The sequence below is a fragment of the Eulemur rufifrons genome, chromosome 2 (genome assembly GCF_041146395.1).
Source record: "Eulemur rufifrons isolate Redbay chromosome 2, OSU_ERuf_1, whole genome shotgun sequence".
Classification (NCBI taxonomy): Eukaryota; Metazoa; Chordata; class Mammalia; order Primates; family Lemuridae; genus Eulemur; species Eulemur rufifrons.
In genome coordinates, this window is record NC_090984.1 from 10,281,656 (window position 1) to 10,293,706 (window position 12,051).

A 12,051-nucleotide genomic window follows, 5' to 3' on the forward strand; every position below is an offset into this window, starting at 1 on the left:
CCTTTGGCAATTTTGCTTTGCTTCCTTTCACTGTAATAAACCAGAGCCCTGAGTATGGATATTTTCTGAGTCCTGTGAGTCTTTCTAGTGAGTCACCAAACATGGGGGTCATCTTGAGAATCCCTGACACAATTGCATTATGTGAAATTTTTGTTATTTAAGTTGATATTTTATGTGGGACTACAATCAGAAGGTATTTCAAAGAATGTGTTTCCATAATGGATTTCCTTCACATTATCCTTGGCAATGCCTGTATTTCCATGCCCATTTGCATACAGGCATAAAACGGATAGATGAAACAATGATGTCAGAAAACCACGTGACACAAGCAACAATCCTATTATAACTAGAGTAAAACATAGGGAATCTTCATGATGGACAATATGTTCTGCAGTATGAAAGGTATGAAAGTATGAAAGAACATGAAAAGATCAGGACCAATTTTCTCAGCCTTAGAAAGGTTTAATTCCTTGTATAGTAAGTTTGCATCAGGCTGGACGTGGCGGCACATGCCTGCAGTCCCCGCCACTCAGGAAGCTGAGGCAAAAGAATGGCTTGAGGCTGACAGTTCAAGAGTGCAGTGTGATATGATTTCACCTGTGAATAGCCACTGCACCCCACCTCTTAAAATAAATAACATAAAAAACAAGTAAAATAACTGTGCATCATTCAGGTAACACGGATATCTGTAAAAAAAACAAAGCCATTGGATATTGTATAATGCTGTACTACCAATCACAGAATTCCTTTTATTTGTTTTTAATCTTTTTCTTAATCTCTTAATAAAACTAAAACATAGTTCACCTATTAAAGACAATTCTTGACAGAACCAGCAGAAAAGTAAAAAAAAAAAAACAAAAAAAATTGCATCCACATTATAGGAGTACCTATCCACTGCTATGCAGAAATACTGGATTTAATCTTTAAGGTCCAATAGGACTTTTAACTTGTTTGTGGGAGAAGGGGAGTTATCTTACATGGAGATGGTTAAAAGTATGGTAATCCAATTAACTACATATTCTAGTTAAGCCACAGATTACCAGTTTCTAAACATATATAATACTGGAAAAGTGCTTCCCCTGAAAACTATGTCAGATAAAACAATTTGTATTTGACAATTCCACAGACTCTTAAACTCCTGACAAACCATCATCAGTAACAGTCACTGTGCTAAAGATATAAAGAAGATTAGCATGAAAAACTAACAGAAGCCTGATCAAAAGTGAGACCCTACTCCTACAAGAAATAGAAAAATTAGCTGCTCATGGTGGCATGAACCTGCAATCCTACTTTCTGGGGAGGCTGAGGCAGGAGGATGGCTTCAGCCCAGGAGTTTGAGGTTGCAGTGAGCTGTGATGACACCACTGCACTCTGCCTGGGTGACAGAGCAAGACCCTATCTATAAAAGAAAAGAAAAGAAGAGTAGAGAAGAGAAACTAATAGAATGCCGGATATACTTTAGGATAGGCAGCCAATTCTCTCAAAAAGAAATAATACACACTTGTCAAGCATACATATGTTACAAATGTGTTATAATAGTACTTTCCTTTGGAATGAAATTAAAAAAGAAAACAGTAAAAGCAGAGATATCAGGAGAATGTAAATAAAAAGAGAATTACACTAACAACAAAGAGTCAGGAGCTTACTTTTCTACTGATGTCACCAAAATTCCCAAAATACTGAGAACTAGTATATTCAGCATATCACCTTATATTTTTCTTTTGAGATATATATGTATATATTAGTTTTCTGCAACAAATATTTAAAAGATGTCAGTTTTTCCAAACTGATGGTCTCTAAACTGTTTTTTTGTTTGTTTGTTTGTTTGTTTTTTGAGACAGAGTCTCACTCTGTTGCCTAGGCTAGCGTGAGTGCCGTGGTGTCAGTCTAGTTCACAGCAACCTCAAACTCCTGGGCTCAAGCAATCCTCCTGCCTCAGCCTCCCGAGTAGCTGGGACTACAGGCATGTGCCACCATGCCTGGCTAATTTTTTCTATGTATTTTTAGTTGTCCGGTTAATTTCTTTCTATTATTTAGTAGAGATGGGGTCTCGCTCTTGCTCAGGCTGGTCTCGAACTCCTGAGCTCAAACGATCCACCCGCCTGGGCCTCCCAGAGTGCTAGGATTACAGGCGGGAGCCACCGTGCCTGGCCTCTAAACTGTTTCTGGTGACAACTTGAAACTGCCCAAACATGACTGCGTTACGATCCTATGCCACAGGGAGGGCAGGTACATCTGACAGCACGTTCCATTTCTCACTGACAGATTTTTGGTTTGGAATGGATGCAGAACAGCTTGTCAAGGACTTGAGAATGAAACAAGTAATTCCACAAGAGGCAGATAAGAAAGACAACACTTTTCCTCACATGTGACCCTTAGGTTTTGGCAATTCTGGAAAAGTGCTGAGAGGTGTACTCACCAGTCTAGACCATTTTCCCTCATCCTGCATAGGTAGCTGCTGCACTTACAGAAACTGATTAGGATCTTGGCAGCTATATTCCTCCACATTTGGATGCAAGAACAACCAATCACATAAATAGTAGGCTTTACAACTATAAATTTTTTCTTTTGGAAAGGATGTCATGTAATCTTACTTATTAGAATGGATACTCCCTCCTGGAAATTCTCACTTTTTAAAATTTTTGCAACATCATTTCCTCTGATTTCTCTCCTACTTTTACTTAACCACTTCTCAGTCTTCTACACTAACTGCTTCTCCTCTGGGAAATGTTGATATGCCCAGGGTTTTCCCACTGGACTTCTTTTCATTCTGCATTTTCCCCATCATGGATAAGTTCATTCAGATTTTGACTTTGCCTGATAATTAGAATAAGATTATTCTAAGTCTGCATATCCAAACTCAGTGTTCCATCTCCAGCTAGAAATGTCTATTATCCACTTACCTACTGAAAATCTCCTACATGAATATCCCAGGAAACGCAATATGTATAGAAAAAATTTAGTCTTCCCTGTTAACCTGCTGCTCCCCTCTGCTTACCTGACAATTTCCTATTCCTTCCAGATGTCCAGTTTAAATGCCAGTGTACAGCATGGAAATCTATGGATCATTTGAAATTTCTCTCTGCCCCCTAACATTGCACGCTCAATAATCGTATTAACTGTACCTCTTTTCTGCCTCTGCTTTATGTTTCTACTACCACTGGAAACATACACATAAATATTCACATATAAAATAATTATATTCATAATTCTTAGTTTAACATGGGCTCCTAATGAATGGCTTTCACAGGAAGAATAAACTGCCAACCATTATTATTATTTCTTAAATTAAAAAACATTAAGCAAAACAAATGAAAAAGCATGCCAAGGAAAAGACCAACATTTTAAAATGAATAAACTGAGCTCTCTATCTTTCTGTATTTTACCATAGATCAGTGAAAACCTCCTTATATTAATAGATTGAGACTACTCCAAGAATTGGTGACAAGGAAACGATGGCTTTGACTACTGCAAAAGCTTCCTTTGTCTCCTAGTCTCTTTATGTGGTTACCTTCCACCTATCCCCTATGTGGGGGCTCAGTAGATTACAGACCACTCATCAGATCCAGCCTGCCATATGGTTTTGTAAATAAAGTTTTACTGGAGCACAGGCGTGTCTATATGCTTACATACCATCTACAACTGCTTTCACACTACAATGCAAGGTTGAGTAGATGTGACAGAGACCACCACCTGGCCTGAAACATTCATTTTGTGGCCCTTAGTGTAAAGAGCTTGCCAATCTCTACTTTAGACCATAACCAATCTCTGTTTTAGACCAAATCTAAATCTTGTGGCTCCCTTGCTCAAAATTCACCAGTGAATCCCTGCAGCACACTTTGCTGGCTCCCTACAACAGCCACCTTATTCTTTCTTGCTGGGGAAACACAATGTTAGCTGGATATTTCTCAGCCCAATACCCCAACCCAGCTCCCAAACCAGAAATGATTATTCTAAGCTTATCACTGTCATTACATCTGCTTTCCCAGCGATTGGCTTAGGAATGAGCATGTGGCGTAACCCAGCCAATAAAGCGTTACAGGAAGTCCCCTGCAAGCTTCTGAGTTTTCTCCCTATTTAACAGAAACATGTGAAGAAAAGCAGGCCTTTCGGCCTTCAGATACTGTCCTGTGAGAATATGATGCTTGGAGCTGTTGCTAATTAGCCAACCATGAAAGGAGACAAGAGCAAAATGCCACCAGCAGCACAGCTGAAAGAGGGACAACAAGTGGGATCCTGATGACACTGACCCACCAAAGCAACTCTTGTCCCTATGGTTTTAGCCACTGTTAGTTAGGTCATCTGCTGTCTACAGCAAAAAGCATTTTGATAAATTGCCCATGGCCTACAGGGTAAGATCTGCTCATTTCTGTACATTAAAAAGCCTTTCATGAGCTCATCTCAGCGAGGCAGTCACCTCATTCCCGGCCACTCTCACATTACACTTTTGCTGTAGGAAACCGAACTGCTTTAAACCCTGCAAAGTTCACTCGTGAGTACCAGATTTTGCACTTGCCGTTCCTTCTGACAAGCACGCAATCTTCTAAGATGTTCCTCCTGCCAAGCGTCATCCTTCTGCCTCTTCATCTGGCAGACTTTTATTCGCTCTGCCATGCTCACTTCACATCCTACCTATTTTCTTAAAGCTTTAATTTCTCCCCATGGACTTAAAGTGTCAGGCATATGTTACAGTTAACATAATAAATACATAACAAGTGGTCACTATGTGCTCCCGGGGGGCATCAGACACACGGGAAACACTGAATAAAGTAGTAAATAATAAAAAGGACAATGATAATAACCAGCTCCTGACAGTAGTTTTGAATGTTTGTCTTCTGGAACATTAGAAAATGCTTCACACCTAAAAGACACTTGGTAGTTATTTGTTAAGTGGGCAAGGGAATAAATGCATAAAAATGATTTCTTTGACAATTCTCTTGAAAAATCACAGAAATTCTTAATAAATAGAAACAGCTCCACTCTGAGCACATTAAAGAACTAAACTAAGTCTATTCCATCTTCCTTCTCCTGCAACTTGCAAAACTTAAGTTACAGAAATTCTTTCAGAAGTAGAGACTACATTACAATTTAGATTACACAATGCATTTGGTATCAGACTGAGGTGGCATGGTAGCATTTTGTTACTGTGAAGCATTTTTGTACTTTTATTATAATTTGTTGTGCCCAGAGTTGTTCTATTGGAATATTATGACAAAACTCTAGCCAGTGGTAACAGAATATCTTCTAACATTACTGATAGATACTGTGGCAATTATCGAGCAGAGAGAAGAACACATCCTGTTCTAACAAAATAAATGTATTTCATTCAATTTCAACTTATGGGCAATGAAGTCGATAATAGTGACAATATGTTGGCACAAGAATATGTAACATGCCTTGTACTTCAAAAAAAAAGAATTGCCCTTCTGACTTCTCTACTCAGTAGGTATCTTTAAGAAATGATCAACTATTGCTGGTGGTGCACACGGGATACGTTTTGCACTTCTTATTGCCATTTGTTTGTGGTACCACACAGGTATTGTTGAGTTCACAGACATTACCTTTTTAGTTGACAGAAATCACTATGTAATACAATTGACCCTTGAATAACAGGGGTGTGCACTGCAGGGGCCCCATTATAAGCAGATTTTCTTCCACCTCGGCCGCCAACAGACAGCAAAAGCAACCTTTGCCCTCCCTTCTCCTCCTGAGCCTACTCAATGTGAAGACCGGGAAAATAAAGACCTTTATCATGATCCACTTCCACGTAATGAGCATACTTTTTTTTCTTATGATTTTTTTAATAGTTTCTGTTCTCTAACTTTATTGTAAGAATACAGGACAATATTCTTCCATTATTGTAAGAATACAGCATATAATACATACCAAAATTATGTGGTAATCCACCATTTATGTTATCTGTAAGGCTTTTAGTCAGTAATAGACGCTTAACAAAGTTTTAGGGGGATCCAAAAGTTATACACCGGCTGGGCATGGTGGCTCATGCCTATAATCCTAGCACTTTTGGAGGCTGAGTTGGGAGGATTGCTTGAGACCAGACAAAAAGAGACCAGCCTGATCAACAGAGCAAGACCCCATCTCTACAAAAAATTTAAAAGTTATCCAGGCATGGTATCACATGCCTGTAGTCTCAGCTATTCAGGAGGCTGAGGCGGGGGATCACCTGAGCCTAGGAGTTTGAGACTGCAGTGAGCTATGAGGAGGCAGTGCACTCTAGCCCAGGCAACAGAGCAAGACACTATCTCCAAAAAAAATCGTTATATGCAGATTTTTAACTGCAAGGGGGATTGGTGCCTCTGACCCCCATGTTGTTCAAGAGTCAACAGTAATGAATATTCCTTTACTAAATGCAAAACACTTATTATAATACTAAATAGAAGATTCATTTTTATAGCAAGTCCAATTCATTATAATGTGACTATAGAGGAAATTTACAACATACTAACTTAAACATCTCTTTTCTTATCCATACAAAAATATCATATAAGATTTCAGAGACCATAAGCAAGTAATTAAGTGAATTTTTTTCAGAATATTGTTTTGGATTATAAATTACCTACAACCAACTTCTTAAGTAATTCTGAATTTGAGGCTTCTAAGAAAGAAATTAAGAAATTTAAATATTAATTTTTTAACTGATCTTTTGTACTCACAACCTCCTACTCTTATTATGGTAGAACCACCAACAGCAACTCACTATTAGAAGTCTTACCTGGACTGCGATTTTGAGGAGGACTATTAGGTGTCATTTTTTCTTTATATTCTAAAATTTGCTGGCATAACCTATGAATAAACAATAAATAAAATTACTATTTTATACAGATATGAAAAATTTTTACTAAATATAGTAAATTCTTAGAGAACTTCAGAAAATATCACAGCTAATGTAAGAATGTTATCATATACACTTCAAATTTGTAAGGTCTATCTACAAATTTCTTATACAGCTTCTAATTAATGAAAAAAAAAGTAAGGTGAAGTACTCATGAATTAACTCACTACATTAACCAGAGCCAGCTAGACATAATGGAAAATATCCTGAAATTGGAATAAATTCTAGCTCCACAGACAGCTATTTCTTCACGGCCATGTTGCTTCTTTTAGGCTCAATATTTTCTTCTAAAAGTAAGGATTTTACTGCCTTAACTAGGTTCTTAACTAGGTTGTTATAAAAATGTACTGAGACAACATTTTTGAAATGCTCAGAGAAATAGTGATGCAATGGAATACTTTGTTCCTGAACTTCATTGCTGAAGCTATTATAGAAGCCCAAATGAAACCCAATCTGTGTTTTTTCAAGGTTCTAATATTCAAATGTTGCATTTTTCAGAACATATTATTAAGATCTAATTTTTGTTGTTAGATGTTCTATTCTTTTTCTTTATAATTCAGGCCATCTCAGCTATTTCACAATTTTTAACAAACTGTATTTATAAATACATTATCTCCTTAAATTAGATAACATTATGGTCCCCCATCACTGAGACAATCAGTCATACAAAGAGCAGAAAACAAACAGATGTCAAGACCTGGCTTGGACTACTACTGTTCCCTCCCTAGCTGCTCAGACTCTGAACCAGCAGACCTTTGTTAGAATTATGCTTAATCTCCATGTTCATCTCCAACCGACGTGGAAGATAAAATCCTACCTTTTTAAGTTCCACAAAGGAAGTTGACATTTTCTCATTTCTGAGCTATGTACCAACAACATATGTGCACACAACATGCCATGTGTTGCTAAGCTCCCTTCTCATTTCATAGATTACCTTACACAGATATTTTTGTAAAGAACATCACAGTTTCGATATCGAGTGCCGCCCATTGTGCTGGACTCACACAGTTTTGGTGGAGCTAGTCAGCAAACAGTCAAATGACCTTCCAGGGAATGTGCAAAAATGGAGCGTCTCAGGAATGTGCACATCATATTGTCACAGGAGCCATGCTAACTGCTCCGTATTGTTTCGATTTTAGGATATGTGCTGCCAGAGAAAGCACCAAGCCCCACCTCTGTATGTGGGTATCGATGAGTCCTGGGTGAGGCTTAGCCCTGTTACATCCAACTACCCTAGTTTAGACTCAGAGGTTTCAGTTGAATGGCTTCTTTGTGAAGCAGAATTTGAAAATGTTTTAAAACCTTGAGGTAGAGAACCAAGCAGCTCAGGAGATTTTCATTATTATGGGGAAGAGATCACTTCAGGGCCAAGGGCAAGTTGGTGCCCACTACTCAGGAAGGATGATATGGACCATTTGCTACCTCAGAAAAGGTGCTACACAGGACACAAACAGACCTCAGGGTACAGAGCTGGTAACAAAGAAGAAAGGGAACTCTGATCTATTCCTGCACCATTGTTTGAACCTCTCTGACAGATTAGAACAATCTCAACTAATATTTGCTTGAGAAAAGGGCTTCAAAGGATAACTTACCATGAAGGTTTAGACTAAATCTAAGCCGAAATATGGGTTCTACGTAAGGTTTGAAGTGCAGGGGGAAGGATCACTTTGCTCACTATGTGTGTGGCTAAAGCTAGCAGGCCCAGCTGCAGAGCAGAGTCCTGCTGCTTTGGGAACAATGGCTGAGCACATGAGCATCTGTACGTGAACTAAAAAAAAATGTTACTTGGAAGTCTAAGTATGGATGACCATGAAGACTGAGGGATCTGAACCAGCAAGGGTGTCCTCGTACCAAAGGTCATCATTACCGGATGGCAGGATCAGTTTCCATAGCAACAATGCAGCAACCGAATCAAGGGAAACAACTGAATGATTAGAATGTTCTTTTTTCCCTCCTTCTGACTTATAAAAGAGGATCATCTTCCTTGCACTTTGGAACCCCTTAAGTTCTTTAAAATTCAAGGAGAAGGTTAGGACTGAGGTCCCCAACCCCCAGGCTGCAGGCTGCTGCTGGTCCGTGGCCTGTTGGGAACTGGGCTGCACAGCAGGAGGTGAGGGCCTTCGTCTCTATTTGCAGCCACTCCCCATCACTCACATCACCTCCTGAGCTCCACCTCCTGTCAGATCAGTCACTGTCGCCCATCAGCCCCAGATGGGACCATTTAGTTGCAGGAACACAAGCTCAGGGCTCCCACTGATTCTGCATTATGGTCAGTTGTAAAAATATTTCATTATATATTACAATGCAATAATAATTCTGAAATAAAGTACACAATAAATGTAATGCACTTGAATTATCCCAAAACCATCCCACTCGATCCATGCAAAAATTGTCTTCCATGAAACTGATCCCTGGTGCCAAAAAGGTTGGGGACCGCTGGTCTAGGAGATAGCCCCCAGGGTATGGTACAAGAGTTTCTACTAAACTGGACATTTCAAGACCCAAATAACGAATTAGAAGTATCAAGGATGTGACCTTATTTTTATCCCATGCATAGGGGTTATACTTGTAATAAAATGGACAATGTTGAGATCCCTAAGGAAAAAGGTCTTAAATGTCCTGAGGAAAAGAATCCTGCACCCTTTGCTACTTCTGCCTAGGCTAGCCTTTTGCTTGATTTCTGTAGGGGCCGCCCCTGAGCAGGAAATTTGTTTTTGCCGAGAGTCAGCAAAACTGGACGTGCTTCTTGAGGCCAGAGATCAATAGGTCTGGACACGGCCTGTTGAACATACCACCTGTTCCCTGTGACTGATAGCCAAGGGCCTGGGGTCTTGCACGCAAGCCAAGGCGTCTCATTGTCTGCACGCAGTGATGAGATCAAGAGGTTGAGATGCAAACATTCACTTCCCTTGAGCAATCGCCCTTAATGAATGGAACAGGTTACCTCAAGGCATCACAGAAACACGCACCAGGAAGTAGCTGCGGGGCAGAAAGTATAAAAATAAAGCAACTGGTGCTTTCGGCGCGGCAGTCTTGTACCGTCTTTGTGTGTCTGTGTGTTTCTTTATGTATCTTTATGTGTTCATCCCCCGTTCTATAATCGGTCTGCAAGAACTAGCGCAGCGAGCAGGGTCTGTGTCGTTCAGGACAGGAGGGACCGAAGAGGCACCCCTTTGGCTATAGGTAAGCGGCATCCAACAGGGGACTTTCAGGATAAGATGGGGAATTGCCCCTCAGCACCAGAACGTAAATATAGAAAACTAATTCAGGGACTTTTGCACTCTGTAGGAGTGGAAGTAAAGGAAAATACTTTGAAACAATTATTTGCTCTGGTACAGAAACATTGTTATTGGTTTCAATGTCAGTCAGAAGTGCAACTAAATCTTCCTAGTTGGCAACAAGTAGTTAAGGCTTTTCGTGTCGCCCATCAGCAAGGCGAAACGATTGATTTAAAAGTTTGGACCGTCTGCAGTGCAATTACTCAGGCATTACGCTTGCTGCAGGCAGAATCAGAAAAAGCTTATGCGGGTGAAGAACCTGAAAAGGAGCCCTTGCCATCCCGGGCTCCCTGCCCCGAAGAGCTGGGGGATGGGGAGGAGTTACCAAATAAAGATCCTCCCGATCAATTGCCTAAGGAGTTACCAGATAAAGACCCTCCCGATGAATTGCCTACTCGTGCAGATATACGGGAATTAATTTCATCGCTCAAAAAGAATAAGGTAACTCTGGGCCCCTCACGTCCACCTCCTTTTTCAGCCTATCCAGTTCGGCCTTCTGCCCCTCTAGTGGGACGAAATTTTAAAATTCCTTTTACTCAAGGACCAGATGATGATTTTCCCCTTCCCCCTGACTTTGATGATCATCCTCCGAAACCAGATCCTAACGTTATTATTCCCCGGTCTTTTGCATTTCCCATTACTCGACAAGAAATACCTCTCGGTCGAGATCCTAATTTTCCTAATGGAGGATGGAATGTACAATACCAGGCTTTGCAATATAAAGTTTTAAAGGAACTCAAACAAGCTGTTAAAGCGTATGGACCTCAGTCCCCCTTTGTTACTGGCTTGATTGATGCTTATTTTGGTGCTAATATTTCAACCTTTATTGGCTTGTGTGCCCTATCCTTATTTGCTACTGCTAGGTTCTGTTCAATGGAATGAGCCCACAGGAAATATCTCCTGTCTTAATAACTGCTCTTTATATACCTGCCTTAACCGCTCTTCATGGGCTAACTTCAATGCTAGTTCACAATGTTTATATGTTTTAAGGGCTAGGACAGAGCTTTGGATTTCAGTTAATTTACCCTGGCCTTGGAGTGAATCTGCCTCAATTACCACCTTTTTAAACAAAATAACTTCCTTGAGCCATCGAGTTAAGAGAGCTATCGGTCTTATAATTGCCGTTGTGGCAGGATTAGTATCTATAGCTGCCACAGCTGCTACAGCAGGAGTAGCGTTGCAACCATCTGTTCAAACCGCTGACTTCCAAGTGGCATGAAGACTCCCACCGACTGTGGCAACACCAACAGGAAATTGATAGCCGTTTAGAAGGAGAAATCTTGCACTTACAAAATACTGTCCAGTGGCTAGGAGATCAAATTCAAGTCCTAACCACTCAGTCATTTTTGCGTTGCGATTGGAATTCGTCCAGGTTTTGTGTTACGCCTATTCCTTTTAACAGTAGCAAACATTGGCGAGTTCTACGCCAACTGCTAGCTGGAGGGTGTAACCTGACGGCTGATTTACAAAGCCTAGAACAAGAAATAACCAGTACCTTCCAGGAAAATTTGCCAGAATTTAATGAACAAGATTTCTTTCAAGGTTTGGCAAATGGCCTGTCACAAGCTAATCCTTTAACAACTTTTAAATCTTTCCTTAATAACATAGGAACTAATGCCGGAATTTTAATTGTCTTTATTCTTTGCCTGTTTTCAGTCTACAGATGCTGGTGCTACCGAAAAATAAAAATCAACCAACGTAATCAAAATATCATGATGGTCTTTGAGTATATTCGATCTCAAACTTAAAAGAAGAGGGGGAGATGTAGGGACCATCTCTGGGCAAGAATTGGCTTGAGCCCAGAGTCAGCGAAGCTGGACATGCTTCTTTGGGCCAAAGGGCAATAGGTCCAGAATGCTCCTTGAGGCCAGAAGTCAATAGGTCCAGACATGGCCTATTGACTGCTGAATGCTTCTTGGA

General features: G+C 40.1%; 1 non-coding gene across 1 annotated transcript; it reads right to left on the reverse strand.

The window, feature by feature from the left end:
- Positions 1-7,910: 7,910 nt before the first annotated feature.
- LOC138381090 (U6 spliceosomal RNA) lies at positions 7,911-8,016 on the reverse strand. Its single transcript, XR_011233033.1, has one exon. It is a non-coding gene; the product is annotated as a U6 spliceosomal RNA (small nuclear RNA).
- Between the last annotated feature and the right edge of the window lie 4,035 nt (positions 8,017-12,051).